The sequence below is a fragment of the Pelodiscus sinensis genome, chromosome 2, assembly GCF_049634645.1.
Source record: "Pelodiscus sinensis isolate JC-2024 chromosome 2, ASM4963464v1, whole genome shotgun sequence".
Taxonomy (NCBI): Eukaryota; Metazoa; Chordata; order Testudines; family Trionychidae; genus Pelodiscus; species Pelodiscus sinensis.
The window spans coordinates 182,822,422-182,845,613 of record NC_134712.1 but is presented as its reverse complement, the minus strand read 5'-3'; the positions used below and the strand labels follow the sequence as shown (position 1 = coordinate 182,845,613).

The 23,192-nt window shown below is 43.3% G+C and overlaps 1 long non-coding RNA gene across 2 annotated transcripts in view; it reads left to right on the top strand.

Moving 5' to 3' along the window:
• The window catches only part of LOC142826816 (uncharacterized), a 28,946-nt gene extending 6,409 nt beyond the window's left edge, over positions 1-22,537 (top strand). The window contains exon 3 of one of the 2 annotated variants that reach the window (XR_012901077.1): positions 22,431-22,537. This is a non-coding gene — a long non-coding RNA (uncharacterized LOC142826816). Of the gene's footprint in view, positions 1-12,043; positions 13,400-22,430 lie in introns of those variants that run through there. The other variant, XR_012901075.1, reaches the window with a different exon arrangement.
• The last annotated feature ends 655 nt before the right edge of the window (positions 22,538-23,192 follow it).

Here is a 23,192-nt window from a genome sequence, read left to right as displayed (position 1 = left end):
TCCATATTGAGGGAGGGGTGAACTGAGTAATAAGCTTACACTGGTCAGGCTTCTGACCAGGGCAAAATGATACAGCTCTGGGGTGTAAGGCTTGCGAGAATTGGCTGGAGTCTTTCTATTGTTATTTCATGAGTTGGTGGGGAAAGCATTAATGTAACTCAGCAGGATGTGTCCCTGCTTGTGGATGTCTGTGTAAGTGAAGCACCTGCCAGGGGTTTGCAGCTTGTCACAGCATCACAGTGCAAGAGAGAGCCCAGGTTGGTGGGACAGATGACTCAGCAGTACCCTCGTTGGAGGTTACACCTTGGAGCTCCCATCACACTGAATAACAGTGTCAGGCAAGCACAGTACATGATAAATAAAGTCTATATTATATATAGACACTATATATAGTGTCCTCTCTGAGGAAGCATATATCTTACCCATAATGCACAAGCAAAACAGCATGGGGATTAAAGGATTTGATCTAATGCCCACTAAAGTCAATGAGAGTCAGTTCATTGAACTGCAATGGAATCCAAACCAGGCGCTAAAAGAAGGACCATGTATATGAATGGCGGCTTTCTCTTTGACTTCAGTGGATGCAGGATTGGGAAATAACTTAAAAAATAAATTTGCCCATGTCACAGGCTGAACTAGGTGTAGTATAAACACTCCGGACCAGAAGTCTGGGTCTAACTGTGGCTAACTATGCCCCCCTGTGTGAGGACAGAGGTAGGACTGTTTAGCTTTGCCCACCAGACATTTAAGGAATGATATTGGCTGGTTCCAAAATGTGTTGTCTCCAATCCTGCTCACGTTGTTGACCTTAGAATGTGTGTGATTGTGTGTGTAGGTTGGGTTGAAGTCAGAATCTGGGGATGACTGCCTTCTTAATACTCAGACAAGGAGGGGAAGGATATCCTCATTCATGGAAAATAAAATATGGGGCCAGCCTGATCCCTGGCCTGACTCAGTGACTTCAGCAGAATTGCACCAAGGATGACTTTCATTCTTAATGCCTAAATGGGAGTGAGGAGGAGGCTGGGTGAAATCTCTGCAGCACTTAACTTTCCAAGTAAACATCTAATTAGAAAAAAAATTTGATTTTCAATAATAAATGAGCAAAAGATCAGGAGACAAAAGTCTCTAACTGGCAAAGCACATCTATAGCAAAGACTTTATGATGAAGGCTTTTTTTTTTTTTTTTTTTTGCCTGCCCTCCTATTTAAGACCTTGGTTTAAGTGGAAAAACCTTGCATGCAACTATTAAGGGTAGGGCATGACTTCCTTCACAGTAGTGCTAACAATTTGGAGGCACCCATCGGCATAGCTACCCTCATCAATTCTGCATCTTCCTGAAAATGTACTTTTAAGCACCTTAATTGCATTTCAGAGATAACCCTGCAGGCAAAGTGACAGGAAGAGAAACCATATAGAGCAGTTTGGCGGTCAGGCTTTTTGTTTTAAATCAATCAAACATCTGCGGCTAATGCAGCTTTGGGCTGCTCCTCAGGAAGCATTAGCCCTATTAGTCTGGGCTGGCAAGAACACAAAATAATATATTTATGGACAGAGCACATGTGCATTATTTCCAGAGACCAAATGAGAAGGAGGAGAAAAGTAACTGTGGTCAGCACTTCTACTTTATTGGGAGGTCAGCTCCAACATTCAAACAGCAGGTTCAGTGGGATCATCATGATAACCCTTGTCTGCAGCCTGATGCATCACCCTCTTGAAAGATGTTCCTTTCCCAATACCTGTCATCTCTCTCCTGCTCTAAGTGAAAGAGAGAATGGTAGCGACAAAAACACAGACTTTTTATTTTCCTAAGTAAAATGAAGGTGAACTGCCTCCAGCATGACACTTTGTCACTCATCATTGTTAGCATTGTGAATGTGAGCTCAGAATAAACACAGCAAGGTGTGTCTCTGTGTTTGGGGGAAGGGTAGCGGGGCAAGGAATTCTGCAGTCACTGTCTGATGCAAGCCAAGCAGTGTTGATTTGGACTGGTAAATATAGCACAGTAATTGTTCTAATTTGCTGAAAGAATGAAGCAAGGAACATCTGATTAGAATTGGTGAAGTACTAATGTACGGAAGTAAATGCTTCCCTTTCGCTACTGACAATCCAAAAGAACAAGATGAGCTGCTCTTTACACAATAGTTCATTTCACATCTGGAAAGCCTTCAGTTTGTCAGTCCCGCTTCCCTCACTACTTGGCTTTATACCTGTGCTAAGGTGCATATTGCAGATTCAAAGAGGAATTAAGAAATGGATGATGATGTTGGTTAATTTACAGATGCGAAACATGAACAAATGAGGGACACAGATAGGATGCAGCTTCCCAGCATATCATTAATACATCCAAATTCAGAGCAACAGGTTCTGGTTACAAGGAACCAGAGGGGCAGAGGGGGCAGTAGGCCTAGGGTTGCCAAGGACAGTCCAGTATTTGAGCTTTCTGTTCAGGAAACAAATTAAAAAAATATAAATGAGAAAATATGAATGTCCGGTATTTTCTAAATGAGATGTAATGTAGATTGTGATGTAATGTCAAGTGTGTCCGGTATTTTTGTTGAAACCATCTGGCAACCCTAAGTAGGCTTAAATGTGGGACAAAAAAATTATTAATTCAAGAAACTGAACAAAACTGTGGGAATCTTCCCAGTATGGTAAGCAATACGTTCTGTAATGTCAGTTTTATTGTTAATTATTTTTCATTCCAAAACAAAAATCCCAGGAAGATGAAGATCAGGTCGAGAGGACATATCAGTAATTTAGGGTAAAATACATTATAGGGAAGCCTAACATAGTGAATGCTAGTGGGAAGGGGGTAGGTTTAGAAGATAAAATAAAAAAAGAACAAGTTAAAAATCATCTAGAAATGTTAGATGCCTGCAAGTCACCAGCCCTGATGAAATGCATCCTAGAATACTCAAGGAGCTGATAGAGGAGGTTTCTGAGCCTCTAGCTATCATCTTTGGAAAATCATGGGAGACAGGAGAGATTCCAGAAGACTGGAAAAGGACAAATATAGTGCCCATTTATAAAAAGAGAAATAAGAACAACCCAGGAAACTACAGATCAGTTAGTTTAACTTCTGTGCCATGGAAGATAATGGAGCAAGTAATTAAGGAAATCATCTGTAAACACTTGGAAGGTGGCAAGGTGATAGGGAACAGCCAGCATGGATTTGTAAAGAACAAATCATGTCAAACCAATCTGATAGCTTTCTTTGATAGGATAACAAGTCTTGTGGATAAGGGAGAAGTGGTGGATGTGGTATACCTAGACTTTAGTAAGGTATTTGATACGGTCTCGCATTATATTCTTATCAATAAACTAGGCAAATACAACTTAGATGGGGCTACTATTAGGTGGGTGCATAACTGGCTGGATAACCATACTCATTGATAAGAGTAGTTATCAATGGTTCACAATCCCACTGGAAAGGTATAAAAAGTGGTGTTCCATAGGGGTCTGTTTTGGGACCAGCTCTGTTTAATATCTTCATCAACGATTTAGATATTGGCATAGAAAGTACACTTATTAAATTAGATGATACCAAGCTGGGAGGGGTTGTGACTAATCTGGAGGATAGGGTTGTAATTCAAAATGATCTGGACAAATTGGAGAAATGGTCTGAGGTAAGCAGGATGAAGTTTAATAAAGACAAATGCAAAGTGCTTCACTTATGAAGGAACAATCCGTTTCACACATACAGAATGGGAAACGGCTGTCTAGGAAGGAGTACAGCAGAAAGGGATCTAGGGGTTATAGTGGACCACAAGCTGAATATGAGTCAGCAGTGTGATGCTGTTGCAAAAAAAGCAAACATGATTCTGGGATGCATTAACAGGTGAGTTATGAGCAAGACACGAGAAGTCATTCTTCTGCTCTACTCTGCGCTAGTTAGGCCTCAGTTGGAGTATTATGTCCAGTTCTGGGCACCGCATTTCAAGAAGAATGTGGAGAAATTAGAGAGAGTCCAGAGAAGAGCAACAAGAATGATTAAAGGTCTAGAGAACATGACCTATGAAGGAAGGCTGAAAGAATTGGGTTTGTTTAGTTTAGAAAAGAGAAGATTTAGGGGGGACATGCTAGCAGTTTTCAGGTATCTAAAAGGGTGTTATAAGGAGGAGGGAGAAAACTGTTCATCTTGGTCTCTGAGGATAGAACAAGAAGCAATGGGTTTAAACTGCAGCAAGGGAGGTTTAGGCTGGACATTAGGAAAAAGTTCCTAACTGTCAGGGTAGTCAAACACTGGAATAAATTGTCCAGGGAGGTTGTGGAATCTCCATCTCTGGAGATATTTAAGAGTAGGTTAGATAAATGTCTATCAGGGATGGTCTAGACAGTATTTGGTCCTGCCTTGAGGGCAGGGGACAGGACTCGATGACCTCTCGAGGTCCCTTCCAGTCCTAGTATTCTATGATTCTATGAAGTTATTATTATCCTAACCATTATAAACCAAGGAAATGGAGAATAAAGGTTAAACATAAAATATCAAAATATGTTAAAGAATGAAAATCTACAGTTAGTGCATGCAAATAACCTTAACTCTGCCCTGAAGTGACACCTGCAATAGGGATGTGAATGGGTAACTGATTAACCAATTACCTACTAAGCATCACCGTTATTAGGTGATACTTACCAGGTACGAGTTAACCGGTACACGGGAGCAGCCCTCTACCTATGGCCCACCACAGGCAGAGGGCTGCTCCAGCTCTGCATGTATTGGAAGCTGGCCGTCCCATGCTGGGGGAGCCAGGAGTAGGAGCTAGCCACCCTACACACATGGGGGCCAGGAGGAGAAGTAGCAGCCCACAACTCTGTGCCCAGGGGGGAGGGAAGGGCTGGAAGCAGGAGCCCTGTGGGAAGTGGCAATGGCAGCCCTGTGTGCAGGGGTGTGTGTGTATGAAGCTGCTCCAGATGGGCTGGAGTGGTTTTCCCTGGGATCCCCCTTAATAGGTTAACCTGTTAAACCTAAGGTTTAGCTGGTTAATTGATTAACTGGGATTTTACATCTCTAACCTGCAATAACCACATGATTAAGGCATTATGATTAATTTTGTGTTCCCAGAGTAGTTTAGTCTGATTTTTAAATGACAGATTAGATTATACTATCATGACAAAGCAGAGGTAAACCTGTTTGGGTGTGCTAGCTGTGGATTTCCATACAGTTTTAAAGTTTAACCTTAACTCTGGATTTAAAATGCTGGGTTTTGACATAATTGCAACATCTGTGTAATTACTGGTCTCTCTTTTTTTGTTTGTTTGTGTGATAAGTATTTTATTTTTTTCCCTTCCCATTAAAAAAAAAAGAACAGTAAACAAAAAATCCAAAAGAGACTGATGTTTCACATGATGTTTTGAATGATTTAAAGATAGGAATTATCAGCCAAAAATAAGCCCTCATTAAATTTTAACTTTTATGGCCATATTCATCTGTACAGCACAAAGCAGACAGAGCCTACTGGTCATTTAAGCTGCATTTATAGAACAAAGCAGTTGAAAAATGCAACCCAACTTCTCCCTCTTTCTAGTCCTGCAAATTTCCTCTGCTTCCTGTGCTTCCTACATTTCCTTGCTCGCACCTCCTGAATCTCCCTCTCTCTCCTGCATTGTACATTCCACTGGGTAGAACAAATGCAATGGGTAGCTCTTGAAAAAACATTTCACAATGGTCATTTTTGACATTGTTTTCCGTAATTGAAAGTCTCTGCCTGCAGAAGCTGGTGCATACAAAGCTGTGTCAGGGAAATTCACAAAGAACTGTGTGGTTTTTTTTCTCAAAAATACTTGTCCCAATGGTATTGAGGCTGTAGCTGTCCTTAGTTACTATGCTCTTTCTCAAAATGGCCACCTTTTTATTTTTTCCAGAAAGATTCAGGGTATGTCTACACTAACCTGCTAGTTCGAACTAGCGGGGTAATGTATGCATACCGAACTTGCTAATGAAGCCTGGGATTTGAATTTCCCGGGCTTCATTAGCATAAAGCTGGCTCTGCCATTTTTAAAAGCCGGCTAGTGTGAACCCCGTGCCGCGCGGCTACACGCGGCACGGGCTAGATAGTTCGAACTAGCTAGCTATTCCGAACTATCTGTACACCTCGTTCCACCGGCTTTATGCTAATGAAGCCCGGGAAATTCAAATCCCGGGCTTCATTAGCAAGTTCGGTATGCATATATTACCCCGCTAGTTCGAACTAGCGGGGTAGTGTAGACATACCCTAGGAGATTTATGATCTTCTCCAAATGGTCACCTTGCTGAGGGCAAATTATTTCCTCAATCCTATTGACAATAATGGGAGATGGCAATTTTTTTGAACCATTGCAGTTTCAGGTGGAATTTCTCTGTAGTACAACCTTATTTGTCAGCTCCAGTGGAAAAAGACACTTTCAGTTATGAAGCTTCAGGGGGTAGCCGAGTTAGTCTGTACAGGTAAACTGAAAAAACAACAAATGGTCTGGTAGCACTTCATAGACTAACACCATATATAGATGGTATCATGAGCTTTCGTGGGCACAGCCTACTTCTTCAGATGACCAAAGTGTTGAATGTCTAGGACCAAAAAGTTGTTGTTTTTTCACTTTCAGTTATGATGACTAACTGGGGGAAAATTACCTATAATCCTAAATAAAAAATTATTTTAAAGAATTACTTCAAATGTAACCTAAACACAAGATTTTAGTGATTTCAAACCAAAAGAAAGCTTGAAGCATCTGTGTTATTCCTTTATTAAAATAGTTCAGGAGAAAGAAATGTCTGACAAGAGTTGCTACATTTATTAAAGGACCCTTTTTTAAAATTCATTTTGCTTCATAGTAGTTGGCTACAGTAGTAAGGTCAGCTAGGGAGGCTCTGCTCCGTGTTCCTCCACTCGTGTAAATAAGATTAACATCAAAGTGAAACAGGGCCTTCTCAGCTGTTGCTCCCAGGCTGTGGAATTCTCTCCCTTAGGATATTCGCTTGGCACCAACGTTAACATTGTTTCAGTGCCAGACTAAAGCCACCCTTTTTACTCATGCGTTTATTGGTGTTTGAGGCTGTGTGTGTGTGTCCCTCCTCTCAAGATGTCTCAGCTAGTTTTATGTCCCCCATAGGGTCTCACATTTTAATTTTTTATAGATATTTATATTGTGTTTTAAAAATTTTGTAAGCCACCTCGAATATTTTAAAAACAGAAGCGGGATAAAAATAGTTGAAATAAATAAATATATAAATAGTTAACCAATTTATTTATAAATTCTTAGAAAATTCATTCTGTTCTCAAAGAGTAAGTGTTGTTATTTAGAGAAGAATACACTATAGATGTATTCTTGAACACCTATCTTCCTTCCATTAGGAAAATAATTTCAGCAATTAAAATGACGGGGACATCACATTGGTGTAGAACACAGATGACTTTAGGACCAAAATGAGTAACATTCAGGACAGTGGGACAGACAAGCAAGGGAGATTGTTCACCTGAGCACATTCTAACTCTGTTTAATAGCCACTTGGGAGGTCAGGAAGATGAAGCTAAGAGTGTGGGGTGGAAGATGGGTACGGGGAATGGAACTGAAGGGGATTCTGTTTTTAAAAATCATGCATATAACAGACTAACTTCTTACAGCTTCCAGCAAATAATATTACTTATGAGTAACATTGGCTGGCTCATTATATGTATAAGAATGGGAGGAAAAACTTTTTTACTTTTTGACTTGTGCTCTGTGGAACTATTTTCTTGGCCTTTCTCATTAGCAGTGAAAAATAGCCTGGAAACATGGACATCATTTCCTTCTTGCATGCTGCTTCTGGATCTCAAAGAGCTTTGTGACCCAGGGAGGGTGATGCTGTGAAAGTGGAATTATAAAGATATTCAACAGAAGTGAGAGTCATATTTCAATAGTGTCCTATTGTGAACATACCTCTTAATCACTTGAAGTTCAGGCATGGGTCACAAAATATGACCAATGTCCAAAATGAAGGACACAAACAAAATAATGGTGCAAGCAGCCTAAAATGATATGGAATTAGTTCTTTACTTTAAATATTATTTTCTTTAGCCACAATTAATGATTTCACATTCATGAGGCACTTGATCTACTATAAAAATAAGTGAGATGCTAAAAAATTTGTAGGAAATGCCAGTAATTTTGAGACTATTGAAGGATTTCCCATGTCAGGCCTGATCCAAATCTCATTGAGGCCAGGTCTACAATAGACCTGGAAGGTCAGCTTAATGTATGCAACTCCAGCTACACAGAATACATTGCTGGAGTGGCTTACCATAAGCTAAGCTTGGTGGCGTCCCTACAGTGGGAGGCTGACAGGAATAAACACTCCCATTGGCTTCCCTTATTCCTCGCAATTTCTAAGACTACAGTCACTGGCCACAGCTGCCCTCAGCATTCGATTTACATGTCTTAACTAGACCCACTAAATCAAATGCCAGAAGGTGTTAGCCGACGGTTAGGGCAGTGTGTGTGTGTGTGTGTGTGTGTGTTTTTGAGAAAAGGTTTAATGTTTGTGTTTTTACTGCTAGGACCGGGGTTTTGTTGCAGAGGGTAGCCAGCAGGCCAACAGACGCCCCTTTATAGGAAAAACTTATTACACCTTAGATTTTAGCTGCTAGAACACAGAGTTTCTTCGCAGCGAGCAGCCTAGGGAAGGCTGAGAAGTGCCCCAGTGGATCTGTCACCTGGGAGTGACACAGATCCAAACGCCCAAGGTTTTTTTATACCTGTTTTTTATGACCGGCTGAAGTTTTTTTAAATTGTGCTTGGTTTTGTTACAGCAACTGAAGAAGTTAGGTTAAAGCTTAAACAGTTACAGATTTATTAAAAAAAACTTATAAAAGCATATGGTTACAATGGCTATTGCTCTCTTTCTTAACTGTTAGCAAATACAGATTTTAAAAATAGTTACAAAGAAAATAAAGATAGAAAATAGAAATAATGGTACCAAGTGACAGCTTAATCTTTAAAGAGCTTTAAGTCTATGTGTACTCTTAAGACAAAGGACCACATCCAGGTACAATTTTTACCCCCTTCTGTGCCTTTCGACTCCAGCAGATCAAGCCAGGGCCGGTCTCTCAATTCCTAGGAAAGACGAATACGAGGTGGGCGTTCCCTTGGAACCTCGGGAGATCAAACACCTAACCCGACCAGCAGATAGATGGTAGATTGACGCTCAGAATAAATGTGCTGCTGGACCCATCTTTATACCCCTGGGAGCCCGTATCCTCTTTCTTATCTAAGATGCCGAATTGTACTGGTCCGTTTTGTGGCACCAGTTCTTACAAGCAAGTTTCAAGTTAATTTACACTTGCAAGAGAGATAACTAAATTGTGAGTACTAGACATTTTTTTTACTGGGCGAGAGATTCCTTCCCCCGCAGATGGCTGTGTGTTAGTATCAATATGGGTTTGAGTCAAGGGCACTCCTTGGCAGCCTCTTGGTCAGCAATTGGCGTATCTCTGTTTACAGCCATTCATGGTCACACAGCCTGGGCCTTCTGCTCTGTGTGCCCTGTATGCTCCAGGCAAGCAAAAATAAATGTTACAGGGGGGTTCCTGTCTGGCTACAGAAGGTCAGCCTCTGGCACTAAGGTTGCCAGATGGCTGAAACAAAAATACCGAACACACACCCCTCCAAAAAAAAACACCGGGGAAAAATTTTGTTAAAGGAAAAAAAAAGGGGGGGGGGGACCAAAGTTTTTGAGCAAAAAAACCTCCAAGAACCTGGATCATTGCTGGGGGTTACCAGGTAGTCATCTAAAAAAAACCAAAAAAACAAAAACTGGACACGCTTCACAGGGTGGCGGGTGAGGACTGGCCAGGAAGGAAGCGGTGCTGGCTAGGAAGGGGGGGGCAACAGGACTGGCCGGGGAAGATGGGGGGGTCAACGGGAAGCAGGGCTAGTTGTGGGGGGGGGGCGGAACGGGGCTGGCCGCGGGATATTGGGGGAGGAGGGAGGAGGCAGGGCTGGCCAGGAGTAAGGGGGGGCGGGAAGCACAGCTGGGGGGAATTGGGGGCTGCGAGGGTGGACGGGATGAAGGGGGTGGGTGGGAAGCAGTGCTGGTGGGGGGGCGGTGCAGCGGTGCTGGCTGGGAGAGATCAGAAAGAGGAACGCGCCACCGGGAAGCAGAGCTTGGGAGGGGTCGGGGGCCATGGGGCTGGCCGGGAGGAAGGGGGAGTGGGAAGCAGAGTTGGCGGGGGGGGGGGGGGGTTGTGGGAAGCAGAGCTGGCGGGGGCGGGGAGAGGTGCAGCAGCGCTGGCGAGATCAGGAAGAGGAACTGGCCGGCGGGAAGCAGAGCTGGGGAGCAATGTAGGGGTCTGGCCGGGGAAGATCAGGAGGGGAAGTGGGGGAGAACCAGCCATCTGGGAAGGAGGAGGGGGAGGAAATTGGCCGGCGGGGAGCGGGACTGACCTGGGCACTTGCTGCCTGTCCCGTGCAGGCTCCCGGCGACGCAGGAACGAGGAGGAGGCTTCCCCTCCTCTTCACACTCAACTGACTGAGGGTTCCCGGCGGCAGTTGCGGCCCCGCCTCCTAGCTGGGACTCCCACCCGCTCCCCCTGCCCACACCAGGCTTCCATCCGGTGCGCAGCCAGGAAAGTCAGAAAATACCAGACATTGCACATGTCCGATATTTTCTGATTTTTTTTTACTGCACAGAGCGTGCAAATACCGGACTGTCCAGTACAATAGCGGACACCTGGCAACCCTGTCTGGCACGGCGAGTGAAGATGTGCCCTGAGTGTCATTCATTTGCTTCAAAAGGTTTGGATCAGGCCCATAATGAGGGGCAGCTGGAAGTGCGATCATGACTGGGTGGGGAAGCCTGAGCTGGGTTTTTCCCCCCACTACGGAGCATACACTAGAACAGGGGAAGAGAAAAGGACTGAGAAACCTTACCAGAGCTCACTGAAACTGATGGAAGCTTTTCTACTGACTCCAGTGGTAGACCTTTTTGGATCAGACCTTTAAAATACCAACATGATTTCCTCCTCCTCCTCCCTGTCACACAGCATGGCCAGGTGTCTGTTTTTTGACTCAAAGTTTAGTTACTGCTCCAGGCTACTGGACATGGAGGCACTGAGTCATCACCCATGTAAGCTTCTACTCAGCTGGGGCTGTTTCCTACTTCCCATGCAGGGAGGAGAAAAGAGGAGCAAATAGGGGTGTAGCCTTAAGAGGAAGGGGCAGGGATGAGGCTTTGGGGGAAGAGGCACTGCAGGAATGAGGTCTAGGGGAAGGAGCAGGCGCAGGCAAGACAGGGCTGGTCCCAGCACTTATGTTGTAGTGTGCATTTTTTATACATTACAAAGTTTTAATTTTTCTCTATACTTCTAATGTGCTAGGGCCAGATGTGTGTGTGGCAGAGACACACCCATGTACAGAACGCAGACTTTCTGTTCTGCATAACAAGGGATAATTGAGGGCCTGGCAGGAGCAGGGTGGTTAGAAGAAGGCACAGCTTGATTATTTAGGAAAGGTAATGAAACAAATGGCAGATAGAACTGTAAGTGGGAACAAAAGCTTTAAAACAGGAATTCAGAAGTCAGCTTATTTCTTAATGAGGTGGGGATATTTGTTCTCAGGTTTCAAACCCACCTCACTACAGAAAAGCAGTCTGCCTGGGGTAGAATACAAATCGTAGTAAAACAGGTCACACATGTGTCTCACAGCTTCCCACAGCAATCAAACTATAGGAAAAAGAACTAACCCTTGCTTCCCAAGCAATCATTATGCTGGGTAATGACAGGACATTTCAAGATTGGGCAAGAATAATCTTATTAAGAAATTGAGCTGGATTTGCTATTAGCATAACACTTTCTGGGGGCAAAGAGTTAAAGTGGGGAGTTCTTCTTGTTCCATAGTGCAATAAAATCTAACACATTAATTAGAATAGATGTAGCCCATAATCCAGCAAGATTTTCTCTGCATAAGCTCCACCCCACCATTCCAAATAGCTGTTGCAAGATGAATGATCTTCACGATATTTCTAACCTTGTCTGTGCAGTGTTTACAGATTATCCAGATGAAGCTCCATGAATGTGACCTTTCTTTTCAGGATTTGTTTATATTAACCTCAGGTTTAAATTCACAAAGCCTGCTCCAACTTTTATCTTGAGCCTTCACTCAACCACCCAGACTGCTGTACTGCACTGAATGCTGTCCAGGCTTGCTTGTGGAACGGCATGACACATCTCAGTTCACCGTTCAGGTACAACCAGGACTTCTGTGACTGTACTTGCTACACCCCATGGGTGGGATTTTCAAATGAGTCTCAGGGAGTTAGGCACCTAATTTGTGTCACTGGAATTGGGTGCCTAGCTCCCACATGTTTTTTGCTAATCCTAACCTGTGACTCCAGCTTGATTCTTTCCCTATTTTCTCCACCTCAGGCATAATATTGTGAAACAGACGCTGTGTCTACATTGGCGCGATATTGCGCCAAAGCGGCTGCTTTTGCGTAAAAACTTGTTGCCTGTCTACACTGGCCACGAGTTCTTGCGCAAGTAAACTGACGTTCTAATGTATAAAATCAGTGCTTCTTGCACACGAACTCTGATGCTCCCGCTCAGGAATAAGCCCTCTTGCGCAACTGTTCTTGCACAAGAGGTCAGTGTAGACAGGCAACATGAATTTCTTGCGCAAGAAAGCCCTATGGTTAAAATGGACATTGGAGCTTTCTTGCGCAAGAGAGCATCTACATTGGCATGGATGCTCTTGCGCAAAAACACATCTCTTGCGCAAAAGCATATGCTAGTGTAGATGCTCTCTTGTGGAAGAGTTTTTGCACAAGAACTCTTCCACAAAAGAGTTTTTGCACAAGATCATGCCAGTGTAGACATAGCCACGATGTTCTGAAACTGGGAAAGCTTTGGGGGTGTGTGTGAAAATTTCTAGAAGCAAAAAGATTGAAAATACAAGGATTTTGGGGTGATTGATTTTGATGGCAGAGCCACATACAGAAAGGGGAAGGCAGAGAGAGCTCCTGTGGGTAAGTATCCTTGTGTTGCATTTACCATGCAACTTTCCTATTCATTAGATCCTCCTTGTGCTGATTTTTTAAAGCACTTTGCAAATAAGCACTATATAACCATGCATAACTGGGCACATCTTAATCTCCTGGTACCCCGTTAAGGTCAACTGATAAGAGTTGGTGTTTTCACCTCTACCATATGTCCCTTTGATTGGGCACTTGCTGTGCTTGAATGTCCCTAACCTTCCCTTTTCTGAGTATAAAAACTGTCACGTTTATTTTCTTGGGCTTTCAACAGATCTTCACTAATTATTAACTGTGTGGAATGGATTACCATTTAATGAGAATGTTATTGTAAAGCTTGTTGGCAAGATAAGGTACTCTAAGCATTCCAGCTGTACTTGTTTGGTTCTTGGAGTTCTTGTAAGATAAGAAAGACAATAAACAATGGGAAGCCAATAAGCCTCCTCTTTTTTTTTCCCCACAGCCATTAATTTGATTCATAGCGCTTTTTTTGTTTGCCGCACATGAGTAATGAACTATTTCATCGTCACCCTAGATCTGTGTAGGAATGGTAGATACAGATCATCCAGTGTTTATGAGAGATAAATTTAACCCTTTGCCACTACAGTGCTGCTTCTGTGGCCTGTGTTATAACCAGTGCACCATACACTGGTTTAATACTGTATAAAGAGGGCAAATAATTTTTAATAACATACCTTAGATTGGGGAAATAGATTTCCCTGCCGGAAATGTCATGATACATACAGTTCTCATCATCTAAGCCAGGTACACAAACTTCTCCCCTCCTGCCCTCCCTTACCAGGAATGGAATGTGGTCATGATCCACGGGGCTGGAAGAAGAGTTGCAGCTGGACTGAGAGCTGTGACTGGGGGCCAGGATCTAGGAGCAGAGCTGTGGCTGAAGACAGGAGCTGGGGGCTAGGGTAAAGAGCAGGAGCTGAGAGCAGGGCGTGGTAGCAGGAGATGGAGAACAAGGGCTAGGAATTGGGGGGGCCAAGCCACAGCTGGGGCCAAGGGCAGAGCTGGGACTGTAGATGCAGCCATAGGCTGTGGGGTGAGGACATATGCAGGGATATGTGGCACTCCCTTCCCTCTCCCATCTCATGGAGGCTGGCCAGGACTCTTCTGTGCCCCTCATTCCTTTGTGACCCCCTAGGGGTTCAGTGATCTAAACCAACAGCTTAGTTCTCTCTCTAAGGTTATTCCATTACATACATTTACAAAATCCAAGCATAGTATTAAGGGGAGGGAGGAGACAGTATTCACACTGACCAGCCATGGACAGAAACACCCAGAAACTGCATCTAGGTCAGAGCAATGGCCCATCTAGTCCAGTATCCTGCCTCTGATGATGCCCAGTACAAGAGCAAAAATACAGCTTTGTTTGTACCATTGGGAGTTGAGTAGAATAGGCTACAAAAACCTGTGGAAGCCCTTCCCAGCTGATGGGGAAAGTTCTATTTTCAGCTGAAGTTACACCCCCACCTCCACAGCTACAATTCACTGCTTTGCTCATGCACTCCTGAGTCATCAAAGACTGAGAAAATGTGGAGCGACTAACAATGGCAGTGAAACAGTGACAGTCTTGAGATTCTCCAGAGTCCTGCAGTGCTTTTACTGATTCACAGGGCCATGCTCAGCTGAGCCTGGAATGACAGAGGAATATAAGACAGAGGATGGAAAAAACCTGCATCCCCATCAATTATCTATTTATTTTGTGCACCATTTTCTCCTTCTGCCTGATGGCAAAAAAACCTATTTAAACACTGTATTAAATGGGAAATTACTGCTAATTTTAGTTGGCTAAAACTTCCTTTAAAGCTCAGAGCCTCACTACACAATGTAATAAGCTCTAACGAGAAAAAAAATAAAGACAAGAAATTATATTGGCAGTTTTTCTTGCCTGTAATTGGACAGTTTTTAGGCTGCCAAGCAACAAAATCAAAGTGGAATCCAGTTAACAGAAATTTTCCCTGAAATGGAAAATTATTCCAAACTTTCTTCTTTTCCTTTTACTGCCCATACCAGCACAAGCTGATAAGCAGCAATTTGTAATAGTTTCAGCTTCCTCCTACCAGGAGAAGTGTATAGATTAAATTTTAATTCTATGAAAGAAGTCACAGAAAAGTCAGATTCTCTCAAACTTTAGGCTAGGAAAACACAGAAGGATGCTTATGGGAAATGAAGTAGTGGCCTCATTTCAATTCCTGATGTATCTGTGTAGATGTCACAAACCACAAAAGGGGTGTAAGTATGTAGCCAGGTAACTTGTTATGATTTTGTTTTCTACATAGAGCATCTTTACATTTCTAGGAGTCTGCCATCTAATGAAGCCAGACTTCATTTTGTATCCAGCTGAGATGCAGGTTTTTCCAGAGGACAAACATTGTACTCTTAAAGGGTTTTTCTCTTGTTCATTCTTGTTTTCTTTCTCTTCATCTAAAATTAATCATTAACTGAGCTTGTTGGAAATTTTCTGATAGAAAAATGCCAATTCATTGAACCTCACATCCTGTGAGGAAAAAAAGTCAGATGAGATGAAATTTTAGATGGAAGTCTAGTCTAGTAGGTTTCCAGTCAGCTCGCCCACTTGCTTCCCTGGCTCTCTTTTACAGTTCACTAGCTATGCTGCCAAGGAGCCAGGGCTATCATAACATCAAGAATCCACCAATTGCCCACCTCAGGTTAGGCACTTGACAGGCTGCCAGAACTCCTCAGGCTGGTGGTTCTCTGGAGAGGTGCAGCCCAGGGAACAAAGGCAAAACATTCCCTTTCTATTCCCCTAAGAGAGAAATTTTTCACAGGAGAAGGAGACTGAAAATATTCTATTATTTTTTACCTTTTGTCCAGATGCGTGATGAAACTTTTGAAAATTTTTACTGGTGGGAAAGACTGGCTGCCAGCCAGCTCGAATCATTATGGGGAAAGTATGAGTATTCAGTTGTTCTATGTGTATAGAAAACATAACCCTGGCACAACTGCCATCTTTGTTGAAAGTCAAAGACTGAGTAGATGTGGATGCTGAATTACCCTCTTAGTCCAAAATAATGATGTGTCCACAGCAGGATTAAGTCACAGAGGTGTGGAAGCCGATCCTGTTATTGTCCGTGCCATACCTGTCTTGTTAATATTCAGAGAACTTTGGTCTTTTGGACTGGTGACCCACAAAGCCCCATGACCTCATCCATTTCATTCTGGCATTGACCAAGAAGAGGAAGCTGGATGATGTGGAGAAGGGATGTGTGTCCATGGGGCCTTTCCCATTCCCTGTGGTCTTTTCATGCATTTGGGCAAAGTTCTTCCGGGTGTAGTCCACTGACACTTTAAATTCCTTTTTGGAGCTGTGGGATTTCCAGCTTAGTGTCCAAGTCTAGTACCTTTGTTTTGACCAGTGACCTGCACCCCCACCATCATCCCCTCATTCCCTTGTAAAATCTGATCTAACCCAGTACTTAGTTGATGTGGGGATTTTGGCACCTTCCCACACCTGAGGGTTTGTGTGTTTAGTTGCTTTGGAAACCTCTGACCATCCATCTCAGGATTTAAATAGGCTGACTTCATCAGTACTAAATTCAGTTAATACAAACTTTAAAAGAAACAGACAAACTATACGCTCCATTGCCTTGATGCATCAGCAAAATGACACACCGGCCATTGTTATTTGGCAGGCTTTTTTATTTTATTTTGTTTTTCTGGGTTCTTTTTGGCAGATATTTTTTCTCTGCAGTTTTGTAGCTCAGTAGATGTGACTATAAAAAGAAAAATATTGGGATGGTAATAATGGGAGAAGAACTTTGGCAAGTTGAATGTAGCTGAACTGCAAACACGACAGTGGAGTTTGCAGGATTGTGAAATTGCACTGCTGTGGGCATCATTGTGATCCCTGCTGTCCTCTCCCAGGCATTCAGCAATATTCTGAATCACTGCTAGGATACATACAATTTGTGCTGCTGGTAACATTGCTGATTCTCATTTGCAGTACTTGGACAAATTTCACTAAGGGCATGTTTATACTTACATGTTTAAAGAGCAAAAAGTCCCTTTTTTGTGCAAAAAACACTGGAGCATCTATACTTTTCAATGACTTTTTGTGGTAAAACTCAGAAGTTTCACTGCAAACTGAACACTACCTCCACAAGGGGTGTATAGCTCTTACCCATGATACTTTTGCAGTGATGTGCAACTGTGCAAGTGAAGACATGTTCTTCCTTTTACATAGTTTTTAGTTGCCTAAGTATATCCCACCGTGCCTCGGTGAACACTGAGACAAAATCATGTCAGATATGGAGAAAGTGAGTATGGAAAAGTTATTTACTTGTTCCCATAACATAAGAGCTAGAGGTCACCAAACGAAATTAATAGGTAGCAGGTTTAAACAAACAAAAGCAAGTTTTTCTTCATGCAACACACAGTCAACCTGTAGAACTCCTTGCCGGAGGTGTTGTGAAGACCGGGACTATAACAGGGTTCAAAAAAGAACTAGATAAATGCATGGAGATTATTAGCAAGGATGGGTAGGAAAAGTGTTCCATGCCTCTGTTTGTCAGAGGCTGGAAATAGGTGACAGAAGAGGGATCACTTGATGATAACCTATTCTGTTCACTCCCTTTGGGGCACCTGGTATTGGTCATTGTCAGAAGACAGGATACTGGGCTAAATAGACATATGGCCATTCTTATGCTCATGCTCTGATTCTAGGTAAACAGATATCTGCCCCTCCCCTGTAAAGCTCCATGAACTTTGAAACTCCCCTTCCTGGTTTTTTGGCCAGTGCTCACTTATCATCTAGCCAGGTGACAATGGCTGCTTCTTGGAGCAAATGATCCCCTGCTTGGAACAATGCTGAGCTACTGGAGCTGATCTGTGTTTGGGGAGAGGAGGCTGTTCGGAGACCCAGGAAGCCCTATGATCAGCCTCCACCTTTTTCTAACAAGATATATCCTCAAAATGGAGAGAGTTGCACTGTGGGATAACTGCCCTCATTGCTCACTGGTGATGGGAGTGCTGCAAATGTGAACATGACCTGATATCTGTGGAAGCAAATGAGAACCCAAACCAGTGTTTTTCTTTTACTGGAAGTGCAAAAGCTTGACACACTAGGCGTGTTCCCATCAATGCAGATCAGTGAGATTCTACTGTGAATTTGTTTGACAAAATATCCCTGGGTAATGTGTGTCTGTTGGAGGGGGTGAGGATCTATTTGCGGGGGTATAGGGAGAGGTGTTGGACACTCACCAAATGACAACATTCTACAATGGCTCCTCCACCAGGAGTATGGATTAAGGTTTGGAGCCTGCAAGTCCCTGTGCCTAGTGTCTAATGTGGTGCAGAAGACTGTTATGCTCCAAGCTTGAGCCAAAACAGGGGGTGCCACATGTGAAGTTATACATGAGGCAGAGCCTTCTGCAGCTTCTCCTTTATTCTTAGCATGTTAAAACAGGCTGAGGGGTGGCTGAAGAGTAGGTGTGCCAGGAAAATATGGGTTTTAGTACAAGCCATATAATACTAATAGCAAATTAGCAATGTGTTTTTGGTCTCAGTCCTGCTCTTGGGCAGAAGTACATTGATGGCCACGTAGTAACACTCATTAATGCAGGATCAGCTTCCCCTCTGCTTCTCGTATCACTCACTGCTTTTTACTTGTGCTTTTACACACGAGTCTGTGGCCCAGATTCTCATTTATACTACAACCACTTTACTCCACTTGGAGACTGTAAAGGGCCTTAAAGAGGAAACAAGTGAGATTTACACCCACTTTATGCCCTCTTTGTGCTACCAGAGTGGTGCAAAGTGGCCTGAAGAGTCAATAGGAATCCTGCTCCTGCATGGTATAGGGCTGGTCCTGCACTCAACAGCTAAGAGGTTTTACTGCATGTATTGATGCTAAGGTAGCAGATGCATTATGTTTTATTGTATCTCATTTCTTAAAAGTGCGAATACACAATGTAAGGGGCAAAACACTAGAATTCAGAGGATCAAAACCAAAACATTCAGAAACAGCCTGTTACCGGGACAGGTGGCTCTTTGGACTTACGTACCAGCCCACTTAGCCAGACCACTTGAAAAAGAGGGGACAGGGGCTTTTTTCATACTGTCCACTACCCATAAAGGGGGTAACTAGCTGAGAGGAATAACACAACAATGCACAGCCATTAATAGCAGCAGTTGCTAGTGGATGAGCAACCAGCACCCGCAAAGGTCTCCTCCTGTCTAAAGAAGCTTGTGGAGCTGCATTATGGTTTCGATACCAGTGAAGATGTTGATATAGACACCTGGGCAGTACAACTAATCTATGAAGGATGAGCCTTCCACCTCCCCCCCCCCCCCAAAAAAAGATAACTGCGTTTTAAAATCCTGCCAAGAAGCTCTTGCTTTAAAAAAAAGGCACATGAATAGCTTTCTTCTTCTTTTTCCATCATGGCTGTTAGCTTGTGTTTATACTGCAGCACTTTCATTAGAACATCTCAGAGACTTCAAAATCTCTCTGCCTTGCATCCTGGCAGAATGACTTGCAACTTTTTGTAGAATTGGCAAGCAGCCTCATTGCTGGTATATGGGAGTGATATTAACTCTTTTCCTCCTCTTCTCTCTCTTGCTCTCTCGCTCTTTCTCTGCCTAATAAATAATTCTGATAATTTATTGGGGCGGGAGTGATTGGAGACTAAAAGGAGGAAATAAAATTAATGGCATTTACGTTAACTGCTGTGTGACTCAGGATGACTGGCCCAGGGCTCTATACTGACACGCTGAAGTCACAGAGACCTACTTCAGTTTGATGTCACCGGATAAAATCATTGGCACATGATTTTTAGAAGGGTAATTACTAAGCTATTCTTAACCATTTAGAAATGGGAAGAAAAGCTTTGTGTTTCAGATGGCACATAGCAGAGATGGAAGAATGCTGAAAACTCCAAGCTCTAGCACTTTTCAAAGGTTCAGTATTTTCTAGCAGCAGGTTAGAGTGCAGTCTAGTGGAGTTGTCTGGGGGGTCAGGATTCCTGGGTTCCATTGCTGTCTCTGACACTGATTTCTGTGTGACCTGGGCCAAAAAGCATAAAAGTAAATTTGCAAAAGAGCTGAGGCTGAATCTCCTTTTAAGGCATCATCTGTACCTGCATTTTTCCACCTCGACAATGAATGTATCTGCAAATCCAAATTCCAGCAGGTCTGATTTGCGCTTGCAATTCAAGAGCTGCTGCAAAAAAGATAAGGTGTGATGTCTACCCAGAAAGCAGAGACTACCCTTTTGATTTTAGCACTTAAATGTTCTAGACCAGCAAGATATGATCTGAGTGTGCCAGAGCCTAAATACCTTTCTGGATCTGGGCCTCAGCTTCTATATCAGTAAAATGGCTAATTTCCCTAACTCACAGGGGTTTGTGAGGCTTCATTAATTCAAGATCTGACTAAGGCAATCAGAGACCCCAACCACACCCTGATATTGGATCCCATCTCCATGGCTCTGCACCCATGATTCTCTCCAACACACCCCATGGGCATTCTCTCATTGGGAGTGACAGTGACATGGACAATTCCTCTCCCTCTAGAAAGGGAGACCACCAAGAGGCCCTGTTGTCCCCCACAGGAGCAACAGCAAGAGGTTCCCCCCCAACAGTGACATCAGGGATCTTCGCCCATCACATACCAGAGGTGCCCATTGTCTGCATTTTCCCAGGTGTGAATTATGCTTTGCACCCTTCGTGGGAAACTTGGCGTTCAAAGCCATTTTTCCTAATTGGCCACTTGAGCCCAGGAAGAAGCCTACATGACCCAAGGGGTATAAAAGAGGTTCAGCAGCCCACCCCATTTGAGCTCCAATCATCTATACCTGCTGGCAGGTATTGATTGTCTCCCGAGGTCTGTGGGACGCCCAACCTCGCCCTACTTCTTCCCGAGGGATTGAGAGAAAGACGCTGGCCACGCCAAGTCTGGAACGCAGGGGTGAGAATATATACCTGCTATGTGTCTATTTTGCATGCATTTAATAAGAGCTCAGAGAACCAAAGGGTTTCATGGTACCTGTAAGTGACTTATTAGTGTAATTTCTGTCCTGTCCTTTGTAGTGTCTGTGTTATCTGTAACACAGTAGTAGCATTTAACAGCTAAGTTTACCCTGTAACAATAAAATAGTAACTGTTTAAGCTTTAACCTGACTCCTTCAGTTGCTGTAACAGAACCAAGCACAATTTAAAAGAACTTCAGCCGGTCATAAGGGACTCACTGCCCTGACCGTCGGCTGACACCATGGGGGTGAAGTCACAGTGGAAAGGGTTCTGTGTGGGAGGGGTTCCCAGTGTTCATAAGGAGTGATTACTGCTAATGTAAATTAGAGCAAACCTGATAGAAGGTGCTCTAGTTTATTCCACGGGGCATATTGGTGATCTTTGGGCCAGCAGTGGGCCAAGGTAGTGGAGGAAGAAAAATGGTCTACACTAACTCTGCTCCTTTCCCCCTCCACTCATAGGTGCAAAGAACTCAGCTCAGGCACACCCGAGCATTTAGCCTGTGGTCTGCTTTCTCAGTGGCCACTAGCACTAGTCTATTGGGTTTGACAGTGATATCTCTTAATAGGCACAGCTGTCTGTATGTCATCTCACATGGCCTGCTAAATCACTGGAACAAGCTAGAATCATGGGGGAAGGGAAGAGTGTTTTTATAGTTGCCAGCCTTAAAAATGAAGCAGAACAAATGCTGCATTCTACAGAGGAGTGCTGTGCCCTGACCTCCGATTCCACATGTGACTTCATACACTGCAGCAGGCTGTGGTCTTGGGTGCGCTCCAGCATCACAGAACTCGATGGCAGTCTTATCGTTAACTCCAATCACAGAAGGAGTAGGCCTTTAATGATTGCATCTGGAACCTTCTCTCCCTTTCTGCTCCCAGAGCTTGCTAATGGCTTCAAAAGTATCTGGGCCCATTTCTCCACTCCATGCTAGCTCCCCCAAAATAGAGTTATCTCCCTTCGTCTAGCCCTCTCTCGCCCTTCTTTCTTCGCACCCTCTCTGACTGTACCCCTGGGCCTCACTGACATTGCTAACCATGCTTCTTCCTGACAGTGACATGTTCCAGTCCTGCACTGATGCAGCTGATTCCCCCATTGCGGGGGAAGATGCTTTCAGAGTGCTCATTACAGGGCAGGTGGTCAGTGCTCATGTCATCTCACTGTGTCATCTGGCGCATCACAAGCTTCTCAAAAGGTTCACCTGACTCTGAAGAGTGATCTGGTTAGAAATTTCCCTAGGCATGTTTTTCCGGGCTTACTAGATAGATAATAATGTAAATTATAATTACAGAAACTCAGAGCTACTCCCCTGCAAGAATCTAATAAGGAATATATGGCATTAAGAAATGGAACAAATTGCCTAAACAAGAGACACAAAAGAAACTCTGAAGTAGATGGTTTACTATTATTAATAAATCATTATACTTTTTTTCTCTTTCCATCAGATTGATTTTAAGGAAGCTAGTGCATGTGGAAGTTATGGAGCTGAAGAAAAATATCCTTTATACTAGTGAGGGTCTAAAATGAAGGAAGAATTTATATTTTAATAAACTACTGCAGTATTTCAATGTGTTTCAAATAAGTCTTCTTACATTTTCACACTCTGATGCATCCCGGGTTAATGAATTGCAGAGCAGTAAATGCTGGACACTTCCAGTAAGCAGCATCACCAAACCTGCTACATTCACAGAATGTCACTTGGATTCTTTGAGGCAGCTGGGCACAACTGTGCTTTGCAGCCTTCCCTGAACGTGGCTGTACCAGCCTCTTTCCCCACTGGCTGCCTGGCTGCATATTAAAGATTTCCCATATTTTTCCTTGCAAAGACACTGAAATAGAAACAAAACACTCGACCGAAGATTGACTGTGGCAGGCAGTGAACGTGAGGCAGCGCTAACAAGTGAGTCTAGCAAGAGAAATAAATTGCACATTGAAAAGCCAAATATCATGGATATGACTGTGGGGGTTTTTAGACTTCTAAGTGTTTAATATTCCACCGTGGTGAAACTAAACACAAACAGTGGTAAAATTTCTAAGTATCCTCCACCCCTTATGGATTCAGCGGATGCTCATTATTCGCTATAGCAGCAGGGATTGAAATAGGCTTATTTGTTATTTTTCAATATACTGTCTGCAATCTGAACCAAAAAAAAAAAAAATCACTTGCTGTTCACTAACTGTTAGAGCTAAAGAAGGAGGCCAAGTAC